Source organism: Arvicanthis niloticus, chromosome 2, assembly GCF_011762505.2.
Source record: "Arvicanthis niloticus isolate mArvNil1 chromosome 2, mArvNil1.pat.X, whole genome shotgun sequence".
NCBI lineage: Eukaryota > Metazoa > Chordata > Mammalia > Rodentia > Muridae > Arvicanthis > Arvicanthis niloticus.
This window is the reverse complement of record NC_047659.1, coordinates 48,203,135-48,229,534: the sequence shown is the minus strand read 5'-3', so window position 1 is coordinate 48,229,534 and position 26,400 is coordinate 48,203,135. Positions and strand designations below refer to the sequence as shown.

Sequence of the window (26,400 nt, the reverse complement as noted above, 5' to 3'; positions counted from 1 at the left end):
ATATAGATATTGCAATGATCCTAATAACTGCATTTCACTCTATTTTCAGTGGCCAGAAAATGCAATATTCCACCACATTGAGTTACAAAAGCTACATAATGTAATCTTCCCGGAACATTTATCCAGCACCTAATCTGTGCACTGTCAAAAATTTTTCATTGTTATTGGAAAATTAAGACCATAACAAGCCTCACATTGGTGTATATGTGACTGTTTTACACTTCCCATGGTTAAAACTAGCATAATACATAATTCTCTCTCTCTCTCTCTCTCTCTCTCTCTCTCTCTGTGTGTGTGTGTGTGTGTGTCTGTCTGTCTCTCTGTCTGTCTCTCTCTATGTGTCTGTCTGTCTCTCTCTCTCTCTCTGTCTGTCTCTCTTCCCATTATGTCTCTCTTCTATTAGAGAAATGATTAAAACCAAATGCAAGCGATTGACATTAAGATTTGAGTTCTGCTAATTGCACAGAGCTATATCTCCCAATGGAAATCTAGCCTGTGACTTAATTTTTCTTTGTGGAGTCAGAGGCTGAATACAGGCATCTCAAAGTATCTGTGTGAGATAAGTCTAAGCATTTGCTCTCTGACACAGGTGAAGTCAATCACACTGAGAAAAGGTTTGTTCAGGAATTGGCAAAATAGATCTGGGGTCTGACAAATTTCCCAGACTATCTGAAACTCCCATATTAGCCACACTTCTCCTCCCCCAAGACTCCACAGCCTGTCCAGGTCATTGCTAACGAAGACCAAGCCATTTCATGGTTTCTTTCATTTTGCTTTGGTTTCAAATTTTTGAGACAAGGTCTTGCTACATAATGCAGGCTGGCCTTGAACTCAGGATGTGATCCTCTTCCCTCAACTGCTAGAGCACTGGGCGTGCACTATGGTGTCTGGCTCCCTTTCTGTGGATTGGGAGTTCAAGAAGGGTTTGATGAGGTAGGTTTGTCTGTAGGTGCAGCTAGGATCAAGCCACCCTCCTCCTGTGAGGTCTCTGAAGCAGGCAGGGGAGACAGGTATTCCTCTCTTGCAAGTCTTATGATCTCAAGTTTCTTTGTGTGATTCTATGGGCTGCTTTGGGTTTCCCACAGCATGGTGACCTTGGAATAGTCACTCTGCTTCCCTGGCAGTTGATAGGGCCAGTGCCAGTGTTGCAGAAAGAAGGCCAAAGCTTCCTGCAACAGCTTCTCCAGCCAGGCTTCAGAAACCACACATGCTCACGGTCATCTCAGTCAGTCAGGTGCAACTAAGTCGGACACTTGCTCAAGTTCGAGAGGGGGAGAAGATATTAGCCACACACAGTGTGACAGGAGTAGGCCTCTGCCCCAGCAGTATCCTCATAGTCCACTCGAGCCTGGGGAGCTTCAGTGCTGGGTAACATCTCATGGTTTCTCTCCTTCTGTTCTGGCCCAGCTTGAATGCTGATTGCACCCTCAAATCAAAGCAAACACTGGTATTCCAGGTTGACAAATGACACGACGATGCCCTGAAGTCTTCTGATGAGACCAAGATCTATTTTATCCTGTAGAGGACCCAAGAAGCAAGAGTCACACTACACCCACACATCTTGTCCCCCTTGGCTTTCCTTCACTCTTAACCATTCTCTCTGTCTGTCTGTCTGTCTGTCTGTCTGTCTGTCTATCTCTGTCTCTGTCTCTGTCTCTGTCTCTGTCTCTGTCTCTGTCTCTGTCTCTGTCTCTGTCTCTGTCTCTCTCTCTCTCTCTCTGAATTAGGGATAGCACTTTCTTAATGAGATTGATGTAACTGTGTGATACTGGTCTGCAGGAAATTAGCTCATTAAAATAATGTAAAACATGAACACATTACGTATGAATGCAGCTGTTTTGCTACTGTGACACCCCCTCTGCTTTCATCCATGGAGAACTCCAGTGTCTATGCTGCTTGGTCACAGTGATTCACGTATCCAGCTGCTCCAGGACAAAATTCTTGGCATTGTTTGTTTTCTGATTTTATCCATTCCTTGCAGATACTGTTGAGGCTTGAGGGTGGGAGGGGAGGCTGCATTAACTCAGAGCCTTTCAACTGCAAGTTTTGTAATTTTTTCATGGACCAAACTTGGAAACTGAGGTGGCCCCACTGGATTCCGAAACTCATGTGAGGTTTGAGACTGTTTGATTTCTCCACGTCCCTCTCTCTCTGTGTTTCTGGTTCATGATTCTTCCTCAACCTATGGGTTGGCCTTATTTCCATCTGCCATAGAGGTACTTCCCCAGGACTGCAGATGGCAGGGAATGTCCCACTGACCTCCATGGCGTCAACAACAAAGTTTCTATCCTGCTTGCTTCCTGCTCAGAATTTGATGGGCTTTGGCTGTTCTAAACCCCTTCTCTGAGCCACTTCTTTTGTCATAGGACTGGAATTGGCTCTGTCCACATAGGAAAGGAGGGTACTATGGGAAAACTGCAACCTGCCTATGACAGTGACAATTGGACTGTTGTAAGCACTATGGTCCTGAAGCCATAGACCAGTCTTCTGCCTCTGGTCAGTCTTGACTTCAGTTCACACTGTACCATCATAGGATCATCTCAGTTCACAATGTGCCATCATAGGATCATCTCAGTTCACACTGTACCATCACAGGATCATCTCAGATCTTGATCATGCCAGTTTTACTCTCAAAAACTCCCAGGAACTCCTGGATGTCATCCAATCCAGGAAGTGACACCATACACTACATTGGCCTGTCCCATCTCTCTGTTAGCCTTGGGGTTCTGGTTCCTTCCCCCAGCTCAGTATACTGCTCCCAGTTTTCCTAAGCTAAAAGGTTCTGGTTGCCTCACCTTCTGATCTTGCCTGTCACAGGAGACCGTTCCCCACCCTGAGTTCTTCAGGAGACTTCTCTGATCCCATTCCCCTCCCCACACATCCTCAGGCTAAGGAAAATGGAATTCTTAGAATCACAGGCATTGGGAACTTTGCCTTTTCCCAGGGAAATTCTATAATTCCATTGACACTTTTTTACAGACCCCATTTCTGTGCCCCACAGCCCAAGGTTCCTCACTGAGAGAGGATCTGGATGGTACCGACAGCCTCAGTACAGAGGAGGACCAGGATGTGTATGGAATGATGTGGTCTGGGACCAGAGATGGGTAGTTCCGACAATTTCACCTTGATTTCCTTTCAGAATGTGAAACTATGGAAAGTCAGAGAGGACACTTGACAAACGAGAGAGAATATGTTGTTAACAATTCTTCATTTAAGTTCGCAAATGTGGGTAAAGGATGCTTTGATGGATTTAACTACTCCTTTGGAACATTTTATCCTGCAATAATAATCCATCCTATTGTGTGATAAAGTAATTATAATCACCACTCAGTGTCCCAAGTGAGAGCAGAAGAGAAGAAATAGCTTTCATGCTGGCTTTCTGCTTTTTGAGAGCTAGAAAGCAACATCTCTTTATGTCTCAATCAACAGGGTAAATACTTACAGTGAATGTAATTCAGCTGCAATGGGAAGATGTGCCTCAGAGAGGGAGGATGGGAGAGGTATGTGGGCTCAGAGGAAAACCTATCTGAAGAAGACAGTATCTCCCTGGACAAGGGCAAACAGGGCGGGAGTAAAATGAAAGCAAGTGGAAGGCTCAAGTCAATAGGGGAGGTGGTGAGACAGGGCAGAGAGTGAAACACTGGAGCCACGGCCAGGCCAGTGGCTTTCATGGACCTAGAAGGGCACGAGACCCCGGTAGGATGCAACTAAACAGCAAAGTCATAACCAAGTGCACATTCTGGCGTATGAATGAAGGTTGGGCAATTCTGGGGAAACAGAGGCAAGTGTATTTCCTCTGAGAGCATTTGCCCCATGCCTGAGTCCTACCCAGGATGAGTCCTGGAATTTTGGCTTAGGATAGTGAGGTGATGAGGAACGGATAGACACACAGACACATGTACAGTGACATTGGGTTCAGGTTGGGTTCTATAAATACTACTACTGCAACCTGCAACCCCAGGTTGTTTATCAGGTGCATCGCAGAGGAAGGGGCTAGCTAGTCTCAGGAAGAGGCCTCCGTAGGCAAGCAGGCTATAAGTAAGCATCCAGAGGAGGAAGCTGCAGCCACTGGTCTTTGCACATAATAATCAGTGGTTTATAACCTCTCATACCAGGACTCCCAGAGCAAAGCTTTACAATTTCTCTTGAGCCTGGGTCACATTGGCTTTGCCAATTGTTCCTCGGATTCTGAGCCTTTGGACTCCCATGTCAAAATACACATTCACTCAGCCCCCCTCCCCCACTCTCTATACCTCCACATTTTGGTATTTAATAAAAGTGATTATTAGAAGATTCATGGATGAGTGAATTGAAAGTGGAACCTCCAGCATGACCCAGAAATGGAACATTCAGAAGATAACAGTAAGCAACACAGAAACTGGCTCCTAATTCCTTACCACATGCCTTTGTCACCAAAGCCTTACCATGGGCTCCCACCTGTGTGCTCTTGGGAACCCCTTTTGTCTACATGAAAGAAGATAGACTTAGGCTGGATTCACTGACATGGCATTGTATGATTAGTGAACCTCTTTGTACATGGCCTCTCCCCGTAGTTACAAAGGACAGTGGGTAAGGGTAGCCTTCCTGCATTCAGAGTTCATAACAGTATGCACAGTTGGGTACTTCTAATGAAGGATAGTTATACATGGTCTCATCACAATGACAGTGACAGACTGGATGGCCAATAGCTTGCAGTACCAGAGACAAAGCATCTTGTGGAGATTTTTGGATGGGTTCATGAATTTGGGGGGGGGGTGTCTGGAACTTGTTCTATAGACCAGGGTGGCCTTGAACTCACAGAAATATGTCTGCTTCTGACTCCCAAGTGTCAGTGTTGGTTTTATTTCCTCAGATGATGGGATGTGAGATAAGAGATATACCCAAGCTGTGTGAAAACATGGCTTGAGCTGAGCCCAGTGAGTTCCTTCTCTGTTCTAACTATTCCTAGGACTAGACTTGGAAGTTTCTGGCCTCTGTATAATATAATCTTCCAAGCTGACTGATTCATTTTGGCTTCTCTCAGCTTCTGACTGAAATGCTCTGCTGGGCCTCAAACTAATTCTGGCAATATGTTCTAATCTCCTGGCTCCTTCTCATTTTCTGGCTTATTCTGTCTTCATCTGCAACTTGGTTCTGTAAATCTGTCCTAATAAAACTCTGCCCCCTCCTGCTGCTGCTGCTTCTACTGCTCTCTTAAGTCACTTCTCTTTCCTTTGATGTTCTCCTGAGAGTTGGGCATATCCTATCTCTGACTCATTCTGTCAAGTCTTTCTCTGATTTGTCACTTTGTCTGCCACTCAATTAGATGTCACTTTCAAACATGGCTGCTTCTGTCTATAAACTAACTTTATCTTCATTGTTTGAGATTAAAGGTGTATATTAAGGGTATGTCTATGTGCCAGCTAGAGGGATTAAAGGTATATTATATGTCTTCATTCCACCTGGATCACACAGACCTAGGTCTTTGGATATGATCCTTGTCAGAGCAGCCATGTTGTTGGATAAAAATTCCTCTATAGCCAAATGCTGTGCATCCAGAGCAAAGAAGGCTTTCAGATATTTGGATAGCATGAAACTTCAGCTGAATACCAGTCAGACCTGTGCTCTGCACCTGGCACTGGGGAGTGTAGCAGGATTCCAGGACAATTGGAATGGAGTTAACCACCAGGAGATTCTGGGCTCTTCAGCCCAACAAGGCAGTGGACAGAGAAATGAGTGTTTTATTGCATAGGGGGATGTCCTGATGTCCTCTGACATTTGATTAAGATGTATAGGTTGTTGCAGAATATTTTATCACACTGAGATTGTGTTACTTACTGGAAAAACCTGTTTCTAGTTGTGGTATGGCTCAGCCTTAGCAAACACCTTTAATCCCTCTGGCTGGGGTACAAATATGTCCTTAGTACACACCTTTAATCCCAAACAAAGGAGGTAAAGTTAATTTGTAGAAGGAAGCATACAAGTTTGAAAGTGATACCTAATTGAGTGGCAGACAAAGGGACAAATCAGAGAGAGTTGACAAAATAAGATATACCCAACTCTCAGGAGAAGGAAGAAGAAAGGGAAGCTACTTAAGGGGCAGTTCAGAGAGAGATGCAGTGAGGCAGTTTTACTGGGACAGTTATAGAGAGATGGGTTGCAGAGAGAACAAACTAGATATACATGAAGACAGAATGAGCCAGAGAATGAGAAGGAGCCAGAAGACTAGAGCATATTTCCAAAGTTGGTATGAGGCCAAGCAGAGCAATTCAGAAGAGGCCAAGAGAGAGAGAAGCCAGATTGAATCAGTCAGATTGGAGAAGAATTTACGCCTGAAAAGCTGAGTTGAACTAGCCAACCAGAGATCAGAAAGAACTAGGAAGGGGTCAGCTTATTTAGCAGCAAGTCTCAGAGGCTGAAAACATTCTAGACCTAGATTAGATTGTACTGAGGCCAGAAGCTTCCAGGACTAGGTCTAGGTTAGCAGACTGAAGAAGTAAGCCTCTAAGGTGACAATTACCTCAAGAGAATAAAAGTTACATTAACAAGAGACCATCACTGTTCCCTCCTCAGTCAGAGGTCAGACCTGTGAAGACAAAAGGGTGAAGCTCCAAATGGGATGTCTTGGAAGTAGATGCAGAGACCTAGTTCTAAAATGATGCTAAGGGGGACTTTCGTCCTGAAAGTATTGAGATATGCCTCAGTGGTAGAACATTTTGAAGCCCATGTCTGGAGAAAGCTGAAGGCATTTTCTGCTTGTACATATCGAATGGGGCGTTTCTAACAAGTCAGCGATGTGTATTATGCAGAAACATGGTGGGGGTCCTTCAAAGAAGTAGCTAGAAGACAAGAGTGAGTTTGCTGTGAGCATCACTGGTGAGAGTGGAAGGGGGATGGTTTTTTAACCGTGAGTTTCATGATGCAGGGACACATCATAAGGCTACTGGAGAGATAGCTTCCTAAGAGCTTGTTCTTATGTGGAAAGAGTCAGGGAAAGCAGATAAGGAGAGTGTAGAGAAACAAAATGGTGCTGTATTTCAAATTATAGGACATAGCTTTTGGACCAGAGACCCATAGTCTAGGTTTCTTGGTCTGGAATTCACATATAGGAACCTATGAGTGGATTTCAAATATCTTAAGGACATCCCTGAATGTGCACATGTATTTGGGGGAAGAGGAAAAGAGCCTTAGCTTTCACTGCCTTCTTAAAAATTTAAAAAGTAGAATAAGAACTACTAACAATCATCTATGTAAAAACACTAAAGAATTTGCCTGTATTTTTAACTTGGGGAAGAAAAAGAGAAGTGTATAAGTCAGGAAAAATGACTGAAGTGATAACCTGCTACCAACTGTTTACACAGTCACAAGGATTATTGGGATTAGGTTAGGGGTCAGAGGAACCATGGGGCTGTCATTTTATCCACTAGGCTCAAATTATGGTGATAATTCTTATGCATTACTATGTTAACAAGATGACCACTATCTAATCATTCTCATATTACAGCTGAGAAGGAGTTCTAATCATGTGACCATGTCATCCATCACACAGGTTGTTGGAGGAAGTGAGACAAAACCTTCCTCTGGTGCCCTGTGGCGCTCTGAGATGGTTAAAAAATTCCCTAGCAGTCGGAAGGTTGATCCCACTGCCAGATGCACTTTCCATTAAGTGGGTTATTTATACACACTCACATATACAGTTATTCAAAGTAGTTTACCAATAACCTAAAACACCATTTCTTCTTCCTAAGTAGAGGATGTTGCAAAAGAAACTGATTGAGGGACTGGGCCAGGCCATGAAAGCATGAGGATCCAACTTTCACCCCCAGCATCCACGTAAAAAGCTGGTGGTACACATAATCCCAGAGTTCAGGAGGCAGAGATAGGGGATCCCTGAGACTCGCTGGCTATTCACCCTCTATCGGGAGATGATGGGCGGTGAAGAGTAGATACCAGGCATGGTGAAGCATGTCTGTCATCCTGGGCTTCGGCAGGCTGAGGGGGGATTGTGTGCTTAGGCTTCAAAGGAATGCAGATACACATGAAGAACAAGAAAGATAGAGTAGGGACTTCAGTGCCACATGACACAATGTCACATGACAGCATCGATCTTTTCACTACTTGCCCGCTGTGGAATTTGTGCAAAGTTAACTCAACCCCTCCAAATCTCAATTTTCTATCTTTAAAATGAAAACTGGCAATAATTCTGAGGATCATTGCAGTGTGAGTCAGAGTGCTTAAATCCATTGCTGGTGTGGTTCAATGCTGAATGTAATTCTTTCTGGAAGGTTCCTAGCCTCTTTGAGTGTGAATCGGAGACCACCAGAAAAGCCCTACAATGATGAAGCTTCAAGCTCTGTGTGTCCTGGGTGAGAGATGATGTGAGAGCCACACCACAGGGAGAAGAGCTCACTGCTGCTCTCTCTCTTACAACAGCCACTCTCAGAAGGTCAAACACCACCCACTCTTCATCCTTGGATTCTGACTTAGTAATGCAGAGTTAGAATCTGCCTTCCATCCTTGAACAGACTGGCTGCTCAGCTGTGAGTCTCTTTATGGTGTTGATTTATCAAATAAGTCACATCAACCTAGGATGAGTCCAGTCAAGAATTGAGTATTATTTATTGATAACTCTAGTTAGGAAGAGCTCATAAAAGTTTCAGTGCTCACCCAACACAAGCGTAAGGTAGCATTTTTATGATGCAATAAACTCTCATTCCCCAGCACAGCAGATGAGCTTGCGTGAGTGTTACGGATCCTTGCAGCAATCAAATTTGTTCTGTTCAACATTTCAAATAAAATTACCATCCTGAAAACCTTTTCACACAAGCTAAGGAGACTTTAAGTGAGATCAATCAGGAGGCAGCTCTAATCACTCACAGCCAACTTAGTATGGAACTGGGGGTCTCTGGTTTAAAAACAACAACAAAAGAGCAGAGAGTTAAATAAGAAAAAGGCCAACGACCTTATAGAACAATGAGGACTGTGTTGATTTCAGACTGGTAAAGATCAGAGAGTGACAGGCAGAAATCCAGCATGCTGCCACCAAGGAGACATATAAAAAAAGGGGAGGGGTGGCGTCTAGAATTTTATCAATGTCTGTCAAAAATGTAAGTATGAAGCCTAGCCTGGTAGCTCATGACCTCAATCCCATACTTGGAATATTTGAAAGGATGAGACAAAAGGATTTCCTTAAGTAAATCTGAGGCTATATTGCTTGTGCTACCTGAGTTCCAGGCCAACCTGAGATAAGAACGAAATACTGTCTCAAAGAATAGTAACTTGCAGGCAGTGGTGGCGTACGCCTTTAATCCCAGCACTTGGGAGGCAGAGGCAGACAGATTTCTGAGTTCGAGGCCAGCCTGGTCTACAGAGTGAGTTCCAGGACAGCCAGGGCTACACAGAGAAACCCTGTCTCGAACAAACAAACAAACAAACAAACAAACAAAAAAGAATAGTAACTTAAGGGTGAAGAAATAGACACAATTTTATTATCTGGAATTCTTCATGCTCTGGGATTTATGCTTAGTGAGGGATGTGGTCTTGTTTTATCAGCAAGTGACCGGGAACGATCCAAATGTTTACCAGTAAACTACCTACTAAGCACTCTTGTGTTTCTGTATGATGGAACGGTTTTCAAATGCTAAGAGCAGAATGGTTCTAGAAAAATTTACAAAACCATTCATTAGATGTTGAACTAAAATTTTACTGTTTGTCTTACAGGCAGGGTTCCAAATCCTTCATATTTACTGATCAGTCATCAAACCATTCAGAGTATGTGCCATTAATATCCCAGTTTCAGCCATAGAGAACCTAAGGCTAAAGAACTTACTCAAGGCCACATAGCTCCTATATGGCAGAGCTGGGATTTGAACACCGACTCCAGAATTCAAAGTCTATGTTCTTAAAGAACAAATGCCAAGATGATAACACTTGTTTGGGGTGACACAGACTGGGGTGAGTTAAAAGGAGATGTTTTAACTATGCTTCATTCTTCAGTTCCTTCATGGGCATATGTAAGCATCTACCCATCAGTTCCCACTTAGAAACAGATAGATGAAGTGATAACCATGATATCAGGTTACAACCTGTGCTGTATATATCATAAAAGAGGGACATCTCAAAGGGAGGTGTCTTTGAGAGCTATAAGAATTTTTTATCCCCAAGGCCTGCTTTGTCAAGATTCATGGAATTTTATAGAGAACCAAAAATTGTTTGTCACAGGATGCAGACAGCTAGAAAATGCTGTTTTTGCTTTTGTTTTGAGACCAGGTCCCGCTCCCTCTTCCAGGTTGGGCTGTAACCCCTCACTATGCAGCTCAAGTGACACGAGGCTGCAGCCATCCTCCTACCCTAGCCTTCCAAGTTCTGGAACCACAGGCACATGTCATCTCATCCAGTGAGACCCTGAGTTGTCTACTTGCTTCTACCTCATGAGGAAGACCTTTTGTCCTGGAATGTCGTCCTCTGGGGATGACATGGCTGCTGTCCTATTGAACTGTCAGCAGTCTTGATGCTCCCAAGGAAACCGGCACAAGATAGGACCTACTACCTTTCCATCATAGGGGGAAGGGATTCACAAGGCCCCAACACTTAAGGATTTATGAAAAATTAACAATTGCCAGGGAAGTTTTTCTTTTTTTCTCCAGTAGTGTGGTTGCCCATAATTAACTCAGGAGTCCATAAGTAAAGCCCTCAATGACCTCCCATAGGAAAACGTAATTAAACCCACTGTTTCTACAGTTTAGACATGAATAGAATTGTTTCTTTGATATGTACTGGTGTCCTAATGTGAAGAAATTTGTTCAAGTAGCTTCTCTGAAAATATCCACGCAACATCATTCGTGTACATATGGCATCCTAATAATTTCCCTCAGGGAACCCCAGAGCCAGTATGGAAATCTCAAAGGGCAAATTCATGATGGTCTAAGAGCATCTGAGAGTAGTAGAACCCATGGGAGGAGGTCTTACATTGTCTGCCCAGAGTCTACTTTGCTCATGTTTAGCTTTTCACTAACATGGCTCCCAGCATGGGGCGACACAGCTACCAAAAGGAGACCAGACAGTAAATAAGTAGGTTCAATGCCTTGGAAAGAAAAGATGGCTGGCTGGCTCAGATCAGTTGAGCTGTGGGAAAAATCCCACTTCTCTTTGGCCCCAGATAGTCGTGTTAAATATCCACACCGATAGTCTCAAGGCTGTGTCCTGTGTAGATCACCAGTGTGTTCCCTTAGGAAGTACTATCATACTTGCTGTCTGCAAAGGTATCAACTTACTTTGACCCCTTGAGGCTAGAACCTCTACACCTCTAGGAAGAAGAAACTGTGCCCCTTCTCCAAACTTGCAGGAGGCCTCGACTGGTCCTGAGGTTGTCCAAAAGAGAAAAGAAGAGAGAGAGAGAGAGAGAGAGAGAGAGAGAGAGAGAGAGAGAGAGAGAGAGAGAGAAGAGGAGAGGAGAGGAGAAGAGAAGAGAAGAGAAGAGAAGAGAAGAGAAGAGAAGAGAAGAGAAGAGAAGAGAAGAGAAGAGAAGAGGAGGAAAGGGAGAGAGGGAGATAAGAGATATTTTGGAAATCTGTGTTTTAAAAAAGATTAATTATTAATTTTATGTGTATGAGTATTTTACTCACATGTAGGTCTGAACATCATGGGCATACCTGGTGTCCTAGGATACCTGGGATCTCCCTAGAACTGGAATAGCAGATGGTTGTAAGCCTCCATGTGGGTTCTTGGAGGTCCAGGTCCTCTTGAAGAGCACCCAGTGCTCTTAACTGCTGATCTATCTCTCCAGACCCTCCATCTCCTGGTAAAATGACTCTAAAAGAAGAACCTTTTCTTGCGACAAACTCATAGGGACTATTAGGAGCTCCACAGTGAACTCAGAACTCCTCACTCTCTTGGAGAATTGCCTAAAACCAGTATCAGTAGGTTCAGCCTGCTGCTGGGGTGGGGAACAGATATAAGAAATACTCATGTGACCAACCTTGTTCATGGGGTCAGGTTCACCACCTCTCTCCCTATAGGCAAACCCAAGTATGTCAACATGGCATCTGGAGCACTGCTCTTAAACCTTCCATGGGCCACTAATTCTCCCGACTTTATTCTGCCATGGCTTTATGTTTATTTCTCTGGCACTTGTGTGGTGTGCTGTGAACAGTGGGTGCCCAGCAAGCATGCAGTTGTGAAGTCGCTCAGACCCTAGACTCAGCTGCTCAGACGTAGACCTTCTTGCCCACTGCTAGCATCTGGCTAGTACACGACAGGTTCCCCATTTCTATCTGCCTCCATCATGCTGTCTATAAAATGGGGATGGTTTCTTCATAGGATTGATTTTTAGATTGCAATGGAATGCCACATAGTTGACAGCCCTGTTTCATGGTGGATTTCCGTGAAGAGGAAGTAAAGTATAAGGTTTAAGATCAGAGAAACACAGTCTTACCAATAACAATCAATGCTAGCTTGGATTACTAAGCTGCGGAATTAACTCAGAAATTTTTCTTGAACTATTTTATTGGTAAGGATTCCCAGAGCAAATGGCTGCTCACATTTCTTTTCTCTTCTATCTTTTGTCAGCTTAAAACTCACTATTTTCCTGCCTTGGCCTTCAAGAGCTGGGATTAGACATGCCACCACTCTCACATACTCATCTACATGACCCAGAGGCTGTCTCTCGGGGTCACAAGAATCTCAAAGTCCTGCCTTGTAGGCTGAGGGAGCAGCACTTCGGCGGCGAGTGAACTTCCAGAATGTGCTGTCTACTGTGGGTTGAGGGGAAGGTGCAAGAATCCAGCTTGAGAACCACGCCCCTCTGCTGCTCCATCCTTATGTTTCTGTTGCACAAATGCAGCAAAATGAGTAGCAATATTTTCATTGAAAACATGCCTCATGCAAATCAGTTTGGTAAATATGGAATTTAGCCTTTATAAAAGAGCACCTGTTCCCCCCCCCCCCAGTTCCTCCATTTAATTTTTTTGCATTCAGATGCACTCCACTCTGCCATAAGCCTAGTCCCATACACTGTCACAAGAACAGACTGGCTGGTTTTGAATCTAGTCAAACACCCACTCCTCTTTTCCAAGAAAAATCTCAAAAAAAAAAAAAAAAAAAAAAAAAAAAAAAAAAAAAAATTAGAGGCACCTGCGTGCTGATTTTCTAGTGCCTCTGAAGAATATTTCTGTAGTAGCAAAATACATTGATGTTTTTAAAATGAGAAAATCCTTCAGAGTTGGCAGGGTCTTGGTTCCTGAGGCGAGGATGTTGGGCAGGGAGGAGGGTGGCTCTCAGCCTAGGCCTGCCTGATATCCCACAAGGAGTCCAATCCTCCCCTCAGTGCTGTGGTGATGGTTGGGTTAATGGCTCTCTTCTCCGGAGCAGGATTTTAATTCAATTGCGTCTTGCTCTGGTTGTTTTCCTTCTCCTCTTGCCATCAGAAGGATATTTTAAAACCACAGGCAGAACCTGGGGAGAGGAGACCCAATTTGACACCTTTGAACCTCGCTGGGGCCACTTCATAGGCTGAGATTTGGAGGGATTGCTGGGTGGGGACTGGCCGTCCAGGAGAGCCTTTCAGAGCTTTTCATGGAGGGACACAGATTCAGTTTCCCGAAATGGAGTTTTTGTGTGTGTGAGACCTATCAATAGAACTATCAAACTGTGAATATACAATTGAACTTTATTATCCCCTTTGATTTTGTAACTACATAGGTATGACAGACAGAGGCCGAGTTTGAAAGAAACTTACAATTGCCCACATGTCCTCTGTGTGAATTCCCCGGCTGGAAGTTTCTCTGTACATTGGCATCTTCAGGTAGGGGCTGTGCAGGTGCCTCCCACCGACTCTCGAGCTTCGTTTTAATTAAGGAACATAACATCTCTTGGCTTTCTGTAACAGAGAGGCAGTGGCCTGTGTTCTCAATTGCAGCTCTGGCTGTATTGTGTGCCTCCATATTTACTGCCTGCACAACTTTCATTTCAAAGATTCTTACTTTGTGAGCCAAAGGTTTTTTTTCCCCTCTCTTCTTGGTCTTTCTTGTTTCCTTTTCTTTTCTCTTTGCTTGTTTCTGAAATGGTCCCTCACCTGAAATTCAAGAAGCAAGCTGTGCTCTTTCTGCCTCTGACATCATAAGAAAAGTAAAATGTGAGAGCTGACCTTCAAATGGACAGCCTTAAATAAAAGCCCTGCTCATTGAGGGGTCCTGAGAGGCAAAGCAGAAGGCTCATCTTACCTGAAGAATCCTGAGGTCAAACCCAAGGCTGGCACTCTTTCTCCTTCCAGCTCCTTCTATGCTCCTGCTTGGCTTAGGTTTTTAGAAGCTTTTCTCCCAAAGCCAAAATCTTCGTGAAAGAGATTGTCAGAGATTGTCCATGAAGAAAGATGCTACTTGGACTGCTTTCGGTTTAAGTCACTTGCATGGAATTTTCTGGAAGCTATTTAGAAACGATTACCCCTTCCCCCAACTAAAAAAATCACACAAACCAAGACCAAGGTGGTAGGTAAGACCTGAGATTAGGCCTCTATGTTCACACCCAATACAACAAGTGGGCTGTGCCAGAGAGTCAACAGGAAACATTCCTGGCTCTCAGATTCTGTGATAACATTCAATGCTGAAGAGCCAAGAGAGATGCAGAGGGGATACAAACCCACTGCTGGAGATGCCCTTCTCTTTAAACTACGAAAGAACAAGCCTCCAGAAAGTGCAGTGAACTCCTACTGGAACGATCAACAAGGAACTTATATTTGACTAGGAATTCAGATTTATCTCTATTTTAAATATTTTAATGCATCCCCCCCCAGAAAGTTACAAGACAATGCATACACTATGATATATATATATATATATATATATATATATATATATATATATTCACAAGTGTAGCCACACTGAGTATTATTTTACACATTTTATTCAGGTATATGCATGGATGTTGGATGTACATATAAGGCAGACTCTATGGAAGTATGCACATTGCTAGCATAGGAAATGAGGGTACGTTAGGTGGTAATGATTAAAGATAATTGTATAATTGTCTATAGTCTCAAGGTTCTCCAGGAAGGAAGTCATGCATTTCTTATCTAATGAAATCATGTAGTTTGCACAGATGATATTTAGGATGTGGCCTGTGTTATAAACACATTTGCACATGTACAAACTCCTATGCCTAAAATAAGAACTGTCGATATTGTCAGTATAATTGGAGATTTTTAAGTGTGTGGAAACCGAAAACTCAAACAATCCTTAGGTACCCAGCCAGCGAGCTTGGCTCAACTCCTTTGGAGCCCTGCTAAGGATTCTGTTCCCTTCAACCTGCCCTTCTCAAATCCTTCCTCAACAGGATCTCTGTCTGCGCTAACCTCCTCTCTCTTCCCAGGCTCTTTAGGGAGAAGCTTGATGGATTAAGGAAGCTGACCTGATCCCCCTACTCCCAGCCATTGTCTCAGAGGATAAACCCCTACCCTGAGTGCTAACCCTCCCCTCCTGCTGCGTGCTCACAATCTCCAAAGGCACCTATTCTGCTTTTTGACTAGGAGCATCCCTGGAGAATCTGTTAGTGTCCTGAATCCTGAGACTGAATCCCAGCCATTGTTAGAATCCCTAGACAGGGACACCATGACTCCAAAACTGTAGCAGATACAGCTGAGACACAGGACCCAGAGATGTGCAATGGCTTCCATATTATCCCTGAGGGAAAAGGAAACACATTTCTCTCTCATGTGGCTCAGCCACTAAAACTGGCTTAGACTGCCATACACTCATAGATCTTAAAAGGAAAGCTATTTGGAACTATTCACGAGAAGTCTTTAGAGAGTAGATAGCCTTCCGTCAGCAACGCCACTTATAGCCTTCCTGATGAGAATAGTCAAGAAGAAAGACAGAGATGTGTGCAGAGATATTCATTGTACCACAGCTTATGGCTAAATCCAAAAATGGTTAAACGAAGACAGGGTCAGTCCATGTAGGGAGGAGGGATTCTATATAGCCATCAACAAAGAATGAAAAGGAGGAGGAGAAGTGGGGGAAAGGTACCATGAACTATGGAATTATGCTTATGACTAGATTTTAAGGAAATTACCAACGATCAGAATGGTCTCAGAATGTGCATAATCTTTCTATGAAGATGGAAAGGAAAAGAAGACACTGGGGAGGTACAGGGGGAAGAAGGATGCTATGAGGAGCCTAGGAGAGAAGCACAGAGTTAACTGGCAGAAACAGCCCCCAGCCATGGCAGGATTCTATCCCTGCAGCTTTGGCAACTGTGGGGCGGGGGTGGGGAAGGAGCAGACAATTTGACTGACGAAGTGGGAGGCAGAATATCACACAGCTGCCTTCCCCACAGCTGGATTGGCTTTGCAGTGTTGACAGTTTGAGAGAGAGAGAAGGGGGTTGGGAATAAAGCCTTGTTCTAAGGCTGGGAGGCGAGCAGCTGGAATGTGACCCTTGCAGGGAGCCCTGGTTTGATCAGTAGAAGTTACTGATTTATCTTGAATTGTAGAGCTATAATTTTTAGCTCTGATGAAGTTTCCATTATATTATGTTGGATTTTTTTTCCTTCTCCCCAGGGCTTCTAAGCATTTTTTTAAAAACCAGTATTTATTTCTATGTATTTTATTCCATGCTTTGAAAACTCTTCATAAACAAAATCACTGTGATACACATTTTCCTTACTCCTGATCCATTACTGGCTTTCTACCACACCCAAACAGTAAGTAAACTGTTGAGAACCTAAGCTGACAAAAGAAGGAACCGGAGGAGGAGGAGGAGGAGGAAGAGGAGGAGGAGGAGGAGGAGGAGGAGGAGGAGGAGGAGGAGGAGGAGGAGGAGTCGGGAGGAGGGGAGAAGAAAGAGGGGAGAAGAAGGAGGGGGAGGGAGGAAGGAGGGAGGGAGGGAGGGAGGGAGGGAGGGAAGGAGGCAGAGAGAGAGAGAGAGAGAGAGAGAGAGAGAGAGAGAGAGAGAGAGAGAGAGAGAGAGAGAGACTCTAAGCTGACACACATAGGAAAAGTGAACCCAGAGATTAGCTAATTACTCCATGAACTTCAGCTGGGTAGACAATCTGCCAAACTGACACCATTAAAAAGAAAAAAAATCTGTAGTTGTCTCCTCCGCCCCCCTTTCTCAGCCGTGGCCCAAAAAAACATGAACGACAGCTCCAATTCTTTTACTGTGGCTCAGTCGGCTTGCTACTGCTTCTTAGGTCAGAGGTCAAGTAGTTACGAGCATGATATTAACACATCACTTCTGAGAGTTCTCTGTTTGCTGGAAGCATCTCTTTTTCCGAACTCCTGCAGGTGGCTGCCTCTCACAAAGCATGTCAGATGTTGCAGGATGCAAAAGGGTTCAAGGGCCCGTTGATTTCAGACTCTTCTGTGGGGCCTTTTCACGAGTCCCAGCTACCGTTCAACATAATTTCCATGGCTCTTAGGGACTTAAATGCAAGTGAGCAATTTTAAAGAAATCAAAATATGACAAAAGGAATAAAGGCCCACTATTCTGAAGCAGTCCCCTCTTGTCCGTCCCCCACCCTCCAGTCGCCCTAGCTGGTGGGATACAGCCAATATTTGAGAAGGGCTTAAAACTTTTTTTTTTAAAGCGTTTAACCGGACCAAATTAATAGAGAACCCAGCGCACACATTAGATTACCATAAATTAAAGGATTGAAAAAATGTAGGAATACGACATTGAAATGTACTGTATGGCTGGCGGGCCAGACTCATTTGACTGGCTTAGTACCAACTTGATTGTAATTACAATCGTAAAGTGGGGCCTTCGGGGAACTGAGTAGTTAGCCTTGGTGCACTGTGAGGAAGACTTCAGAGTTTGAAAAGAATGGTTGGTTTTAGCAAACAAAGCCATACATGCATCCCTCCCGGCTTACTCTTACGCGGTGTTTGCTTGTCTAGATCTTAGTCACAACTTTAAGAAATCCTTTCTTTTTTCTTTGCTGCTTCTGAATTTTTACTTCATTTTTTCCCCTCCCTGTATAAAATAACAATGCTTCTGCCGCTGCTATTTATTAAGCAATGGCTACATTCAAGGTTTGGGCACACATACCAACTCATTTCAAACCCACAAGTGCCCTATGGGGTCAGTCTGGCTCCTTTCTTATCTCTCTAGTTGAGGACACTGTCCAAGGTCTATGGTTAATAATTAGCAGAGCCTGGTTTCGAATCCCAGGTTTCAATACTGGACACCTCCCTCTTAACACCATGCAATGTGTTCCATACTTACGTTTTTTCCCACCGAGAGAAAGCGATCTGTTTTCACATACGTCCAAGTAGAAAACTATTTACATAAGAAGGAAACTGTTCTGTCAATAGTCACCCAACTCAATAGTGTTATTTTTAAAAAGAATTATTTATTTATTTTACATATATGAGTTCACTGTAATTGTCTTTAGACACACCAGAAGAGGGCATCAGATCTTCTACAGATAGTTGTGAGCCACCATGTGGTTGCTGGGAATCGAACTCAGAACCTCTGGAAGAGCATTCAGTGCTCTTAACCACTGAGCCATCTCTCCAGCCCCTTGATAGTGTTTTTGATTCATAATATTTGACACAATAGACACACAATGCCACTTAGGTACTTGTTGTGGCTTTGAGAGTATAGCATTTCTGTGTGCTTGTTCATTGATTGATTAGCTTTTTGAAAGTTGCCTGGCTTGGTTCGTAGTCAGCCCTTCACCACAGAAGGAGCTAAGGAGGATGCACAGGAAATTAAACCAAAGTGCAGCACCCTCATCAAGAGAGCTTCGTGGAGAAAAAAAGAAAGATTTCCCCACAAGCAAAGCTCATTCAAGAAGTTTGTACTAGGAACATGGGGAAATGCAAACAGAAACTCGGTAGCGTTTTCCCTTGAATCTTCCCCATGAGCGTTTCCACAACATTCCATGATGTGAGAAGTGACTGTCAGTAGAGAGAACCCTGATTTCCTGGTGTCATCTGGAGGCCATGAAGGGACTCCCTAAAACTATGGGTATGAGGTCTCTGACAAGGCTCCTTCACACATGCAGCTCCTTCTTCCTCTTCTCCTCTTCCTCCTCCTCCTGCTTGCCCTCCTCCTCCTCTTCCTCCTCCTCCTCCTCTTCCTATAAAAGTAATATTTTAAGAATTAGCCAGTTACGAAAATCTCCCAGATCCTAACCTGTCCCTTTATCCTCACCATAGCACATTGGGCAAACCAGATAAAAAGCTCATTACTTGGTTTCTTACAGAGAGCATCAGAACACTCCTACTGCCCTAATGTCTGACCACAACACAATAACCACCTCATTTCCTGTGGGAATTAGTTAATGATTTCCTGTTCTCCTGTTGGATAAGAAATGTCACTATAAATTTAAATACTATCTACATAGGACTGTTCTTCTTTTAGGAGGTGAAGTTTACAAGGCCAGGTTCACCATTGCTCAGTCAGAGAACTCCCCAAAGCATAGACAAAATCCTGCCAAATGAACTTGGACTGAGACTGGTGTCTCCCTGAGACAGAGCCATGTCAAAGCTTTCAGTGTGCTTGTGTCAATGCTGCTGCTGCCTGAGAGAAGGCTTGACTGAAGCAAATGCCTGGGGTCAACAAAACACACTCAGATGCCAGCTCTCAGAAGTGGACGAGCCCTGCGGGACTTCAGATCCAACAGCCACTATCTGAAGTTAAGAAAACAGAAGCATGGAAAGGGCTGGTGACTTGTCTAGCATCACATACCCTGAAAGAAAATGAGGACCAGGTCAGTTTCCTCTCCTGCTTGATCATAGACTCAGAGATTCTATGAAGAAAATGAAAGCTGAGCATGGTCTTGTCTAGGATTGCCCCTCCCACCTTTCAAACACTGAGATCTCCTAGGCCTGATCCAGGCCTCTTGCTTCCAAATACTAGTCAGCTCTGACTGGAGAAGTGAGGGCAGTGTGAGGGTCAGAGAAGCCTGGGTGATCCCTCTGAGTCTTCAAGAGCACAGACATCCAAAGTCCCTGCCAGTCTTAGGTGGAGACTGCTAAGTCTACCTCATTAGTCCATCAATCAATCTCTTTGTTCAAATCCTTTCTATTGGACAGGAAGGCCTGCCTGCCCTCTTGCCTAGGGACTGTGTCTATGTCCTTTTGACTCCAGCTCAGAGCACCTTCTCTGGTGTGCTGCATGATCCCTCAGTGCCAATAATCACATCTTTCAATTCAAGAAGATACCTTAGAGGTCAGGGTTAGCTCTCTGATTTGCAGGTCCCTGTGCAAAATGAAAACATCCTTAAACACACTAAAACATGAAAAGTTTTCCTTTCACCCATGGTCTTCCTCATCTCATTATGGTGGTTTTTAGTTGATGCCATTCTAGAGAAAGAAAAAAAATTAAATTTCAAATTGTTGACATAAATCTTACCATTCATCTTTATACTGTGTGATGTCACTCTTTTAATGCAAATATCAGAATATTTACCATGGATATGAAATGGTTGAAATGACACAGTTTGTATTTTGCAGCTATGCCATGCATATGTAATTTGTTCTTACCTGAAGATGAGAACTGTATACAGCACACAAAACCATCACAAGTCTTTCTTTTGCTTCTTGCTTGGTAAATGTACATTCTATCAGCTTTCTAACTTCGGCTTGTTAACGAGTGAGGAAATACATAAAGGATACAGATCTATGGTTGTCATGCCTTTCTTTTTCCTTTGATACCATCGTTTTCAGCAGACATGGTTGGATAACATCCATGACTTGGGTAAGAAAGAAAATAGTACTGTTCCTTAGTCATTTATACCACTAACGAGTCCATTCTCCCTCTACTGAACCTCTCTTTTTCTGTGTTGGAAGCAAAGCCTGGCTCAAATAGAAAGAATGACCTCTTGGAAACATTAACACCTTCACCAAACAGAGATGTCACAGGTGGAATGCTCTTTCCTAAGATTTTCTTATCAGTCCTGGTGAATGCCTGCACATCGAGGGTCTATGGGAACGTGGTGTTCATGATCATGGCAATCCTAACTTTGAGTAGCGTGTCAGGAACAGAGAACACAAGTAACTATAGCATCTCCCCTGCTCACACAGGCTTCACTCCCACACTGAAACAATCAGAACAGTGTTTCCAGTCTGACTTGGGCAATCAGTGGACCCAGAGCCTTACCCTTCCCCTCTCTTCCATTTCTGCTTTCTTCTTTCTTACTTCCTGAACTAGATCATCTTTCTCTGCAACTCTAAGAAATGATGACTAGAATTCTGAGTCTCATGGGAATGGGTATAACAAAAATTCCTGTTTGTCTTCCTAGTAGGGAGATAGAGGAAAACATGGTGGAAAATGATGGAAATGCCTCCCATTTCAGTCCAAGAGTTTACTCCTCCTTCTTCTCCTCTTCCTCCTCCTCCTTTCCCTCCTTCTCCTTCTCTTCCTCTTCCTTCTCTTCCTCCTCCTCCTCCTTTTCCTCCTCCTTCTCTTCATCCTTTTTCTTCTCCTCCTCCCCCTCTGCTTCTCTTCTATTTTCCTCTCTCCCTCTCCATTCTTTGTTCTCTCTTTGTGTCTCTGTCTCTCTTCTTTTTCTCCTTTCTTCCCCCAATTCTTATTCTATCATCTATCTATCTATCTATCTATCTATCTATCTATCTATCTATCTATCACCTATCTATCCATCATCTATGTATCTGAATATTTATCTATTAATATATAATCTATCATCTATTTATTATCCCTCATCTATCTCTCTATCATCTATCTCCCCACTTCTCTTTAAACAAGCCTCCCTGTATATAGCATAGGCTGGCCTTGAGTTTATAATTCTCCTTGTGAGAAAAGCTGTAGCTAACCATAGCAGGAACTTACATCCATCTAATTCTGTAGAGGATCAGTACACACCCTAAAACTCATTAACTAAGGAGAGCCCCGGAAGGAGCTTCTAGAATAGCTTATATTGGTCACAAACACATCATGTCTACATTTTTATAATCATTTCAACATTTTATTTGTTTCTGAGACAGGGTCTCATGTAATCCAGGCTTACATCAAACCCAGTATGCAGCTGAGGATGGCCTTGAATGTCAAATTTTCCTAGTCTGTATCCTGGTGTTGAGATTATAAGCATGAGCCACCTTCTTCTTAGGTTTATGTGGTATGAGCCACTTCACTTGGTGCATGTAGTATTAGAGATCAGTCCCAGGGCTCCAGATACACTTGATGGGCATCCTACCAACTGAGCTGCATCCCCAACTCCAATTTAAACTATTTTTTTAACTCTGAAAACAGATTTACTATGTGCCTGGTGGCATCCTAAGAGTTTTATAATATATACTTACACTGTCCTTAAAATTAAATGAAGCAAGTATCAAACAGTGATTATCCATTCTACAAATAACATTGAACAGAAAATACAGTGATGGCTGGAGGCACCTTGCTGGACACCAGCACAGGCAGGCATAAGCCCAAGCAGTGGGACACGCATAGAACCTACTCCTGAGCACTCACTGTAAGACAAGACACCACCAGCCTAGGCTGAGCAGAAGCATCATAGCCGCCAGCCCAGTCACTTCCTGACTTAGGCAGCTACCTTCCCAGAGGGCTCAGTGATTCCACAGGCTGCCACTAACCCTGCTGACCTTGATCTTGTCCCTCCTCAGCAGCTGGGTCAATGGCAGTCTGGAGAGCTCCCCATGTACTCCTTGCCAGCATAAAGGGGTTACCAGTGCTAACTGCTGCCTCTACACTTGTGCATTTAAAGTCTCTTCACCCCAGTAATGTTTTCCACCCTCTAATGACACTTTAAATTCCATTTCTATTACCTGAACATCAAGCACAATTATACCATTCTGAGTTTCTTCTTGGCAATTAATGCAATCATATGATGCATCACTAATGCCAGCCAGGATCCTTACCACAGAATGGTACAAATTGTTATATTTCTATATACATTTGCAAATTTCTTATTAACATTCCAATCCTGTGTATATTTTTCTTCTGAAATTAAAGAAAAACAACAACAATAAAGGCACTCTTATCAGTTTTCTGAAGCTGCTGCTATCAGCTAAACTAGACCACTGTCCATGACTGCTGCTGCAGAGGGAAATAGAGGCAATGATAAGTCCATTCAAGTTCTGGGCAATTTCGTATCCACTCAAAGAAGGTCCATGAACTGCCAAAATTGTTCATAAGGCCCCATGATTATCTTCTCTTATAGATAAGTATAGATATAGGCCAGTGACATACATAGATTATATAGAGATATAAATACATAGTTCTCTGTTCTGAGGCCATTTTATATGGGCAATATTAAACTTCAATATTTAGATATGTATACAATTAACAATTTATTCATATACATAGAAACACCAGCATTTACCAGTAAGAACAGTGGGTTAATTCTTTAGACAATCATCCTGAGAAAGAATTGGTCAAATGTTGCCCAAGCACTTCAGATCATTGGTTGTACTGCATTACATAACAATAAACAATAGTCATAACATTTGTCCCAGATTATCTGTGAAATGTAAACATTGTGAAGTAATAATTCCTCTGCCTCAAGTGGTCTGTCTGTTTAATAAATATAAACACACACACACAAACACATATGATTACACAACTACATCCCACAAACACATACACATACAATTACATAAATACACCACACATACAATCACACAAATATACCACACACACAAACACATATACACATAATCACACAAATACACTACACACACACAAACACATATACACATGATCACACAAATACACCACACACACACACACACACACACAAGTTCATCAGGTCATCAGGTGGTTGAGAGAATAACATAAAGCTGTAGGTTCTCCTGGTTTTTAGCTGAAAGGACATGAAGAATCAGTGGCTTATAGCTGGATCCTTTGTATCTTTTGTTATATCCATCAGAAGAGCTTTCCAGATATAGTTTCTCAGGCACAGTCAAATTTAAGGTCCATAGTTTATGTCTTAAATTTAAAGCAAAAATAAATTTTAAAAACTTTTCAAAGGGGGCTGGAGAGGTGGCTCAGTGGTTAAGAGCACTGACTGCTCTTCCAGAGGTCCTGAGTTCAATTCCCAGCAACCACATGGTGGCTCATAACCATCTATAATGGGATCTGATGCCCTCTTCTGGTGTGTCTGAAGATAGCTACAGTGTACTCACTTACATAAAAATAAATAAATAAAATATTTTAAAAAAAAAGAAAAGAAAAAAAAAACTTTTCAAAGAAAGCAAGTTTGTTTAACCTACAGTTCTGGAGGAAAGAAAGGCCTGTGCTGGGGATAGGGTCCTGGGGTACCACGGGGGGGGGGGGGGTCACATGGCTTATAGTTATCCTTTTAAAAATTGCTAATAAAAATGACTAATGTCAAGGGTTAAGTCCAGTGTTCCAATGAATGCATACAATCATGTAATCACTACTCTAATCATAGCATACAGGTTTTAGCACCTGTGACCTTTCCTTCTCCACTGTAGTGCATCTCATCTCCCTTGGCTCCTGCACTCTACCTCTCCCTTGGCTCTGGCAAGCACCATTTTCCATTCCTATAGCTTTGCCCTTCACATCTGTAGGCATACTGTTCTCACCGGCCACATTTCTGCAACATCCAGAAACGCTCAAGCCCCACGTCCAGCCGTTTGCTAGCCTGCTTCTCCAAACACTTCCAAATTCCTTCTAAAAACAAGTTCTCAGGCTTAAGAAGCACATGGTCAGATTCAGTCACGGCAATCACCCATCCTCTCTGTCATCAATTTTCTCTCTTAGTTACTTTTTGGACCCTCTTACTTGATCCAAAATACCAGACACAAACGATTTAAAGGAGGAAGGGTCTCTTTTGGCTCTCACTGTCAGGGTTCAAGCTCTGGTTACTTGACTTCACGTGCCTGAGTAGAACATCATGGCCGTGGGGACATTGGTGGAGAAGCACCTTTATTTCATGGTGGACAGATAGCAGAGATGGAGGATAGGACCAAGGACCATGTATGTCCCTCAAAGACACAATTCTATGACCCATTTCTTCCAATTAGGCCATTCCTCCTAAAGTTTCTCTGAAAACAGCCCACCAGAAAACCAAGCACTCGAGATGGGAGCCTGTGGAGAACAAGACATATTCATGCCATTTCAGGGTATCAGCCTCATCACATACATGGTTTGCGAATATTTTCTCCCAGTTTGTGGGTTTTTTTCTCCCTCTCTACTTTTTCCTTTGCTATACAGAGGCTTTTTGATTTTTGTGATATTTTGCAGGGTGGTGTATATGAGTGTGGGAGGAGTGCATGTACCCATGTATGTACCTTGTGGAAGCCAGTGAACTGAGCTGTCCTGCTCAGTCATCCTCTGCCTGATTCCCTTCAGATGAGGCTGCTCACTGTCAGCCAACAAACCCCAGTGATCCTCCTGTCTCCACTCTACCTCTCTCTCAATGCCTTTCTCCATGTAAGCAGATGAAGCACAGTGACCATTGCTTGGGAAGGTTTCTGCTGGGGAGGGAAACAAAACAAACCCTTGTTTGTGGCTTCTGTTACCCAAACCCCAAGTCCTCGGAGGGACTCAGGAAAAATTTGAGTTTGAGGAGAAGGAAAAGGAAAGGAGAGGTGAAAGAAAGGGGGTGGGGGAAGGGAAAGAGAGGGAGGGTCAGGAACAGGTGGGATGGGGGAGTGGACAGGAGTAGAGGAGGCAGTTCTTTTACAGAGAACCCAGACTTGGTTCCCAGCACCTACATGGTGGCTCATAATTTCTGTAACTCCAGTTCTAGAAAATCTAGATATTTCTTCTTCTGGCTCCTGTGAGCACCAGGCATCAAGGCACTCACATGTAAAATAAGTCTTTTCTTCCTCTTCCTCCTCCTCCTCCTCCTCCTCCTCCTCCTCCTCCTCCTCCTCCTCCTTCTCCTCCTCTTCCTCCTCTTCTTCCTCCTCCTCTTCCTTCTTCTTCTTAATGAATTACATTAAATTACCAACAATGCATTCAGAAGAAGTAAATAGCTTTAAGACAATAAACTCAAAACGAGTCAATCTAGTAAACCAAGGTCAACGATGTGAAGACTTCATCTAGAGAGAGTGAGTACAGGACAGGACTGAACTTGGGGGAGGAAGCTGAGGAATTTCACTTGTACAGTGATCAAAGCGAGAGGCTGCTGTTGGTTCATCTGGGTTCAATCTAACAACTTTCCTATTGTCACGAGAGCCCTGGGGAACCTCCACATGCAAGTCATCTCTCCCTCCTCTCTACTTCCATTGCACTTGATTAGAAATATGCTTCTTGCATTTAATAGACAATAGCTGGATCGGGTGAGTTCTGAAAGCTTGTTGGCAGACTTGTCCAAGCTGGAACAGCATTAGAAAATACCATTTTTTTAGTAGATGTCAGTGTGTGAACAACTTACTGAGAACTCTCAACTCTGGCCTTTGAGTATTAAGGAATATTCTTCCTAAGGACAGACCAACTGCATTTGTCCCACCCATCTCCCTCTTATTGTTAG

The 26,400-nt window shown here is 43.3% G+C and overlaps 1 long non-coding RNA gene across 1 annotated transcript in view; it reads right to left on the bottom strand.

The window, feature by feature from the left end:
- Nucleotides 1-18,351: 18,351 nt before the first annotated feature.
- LOC143441337 (uncharacterized) overlaps nt 18,352-26,400 on the bottom strand; it is a 14,099-nt gene continuing 6,050 nt past the window's right edge. The window contains exons 3-4 of the long non-coding RNA XR_013108642.1: nt 20,144-20,284; nt 18,352-19,056 (exon numbers count right to left, since the gene is read on the bottom strand). This is a non-coding gene — a long non-coding RNA (uncharacterized LOC143441337). The remainder of the gene's footprint in view (nt 19,057-20,143; nt 20,285-26,400) is intronic.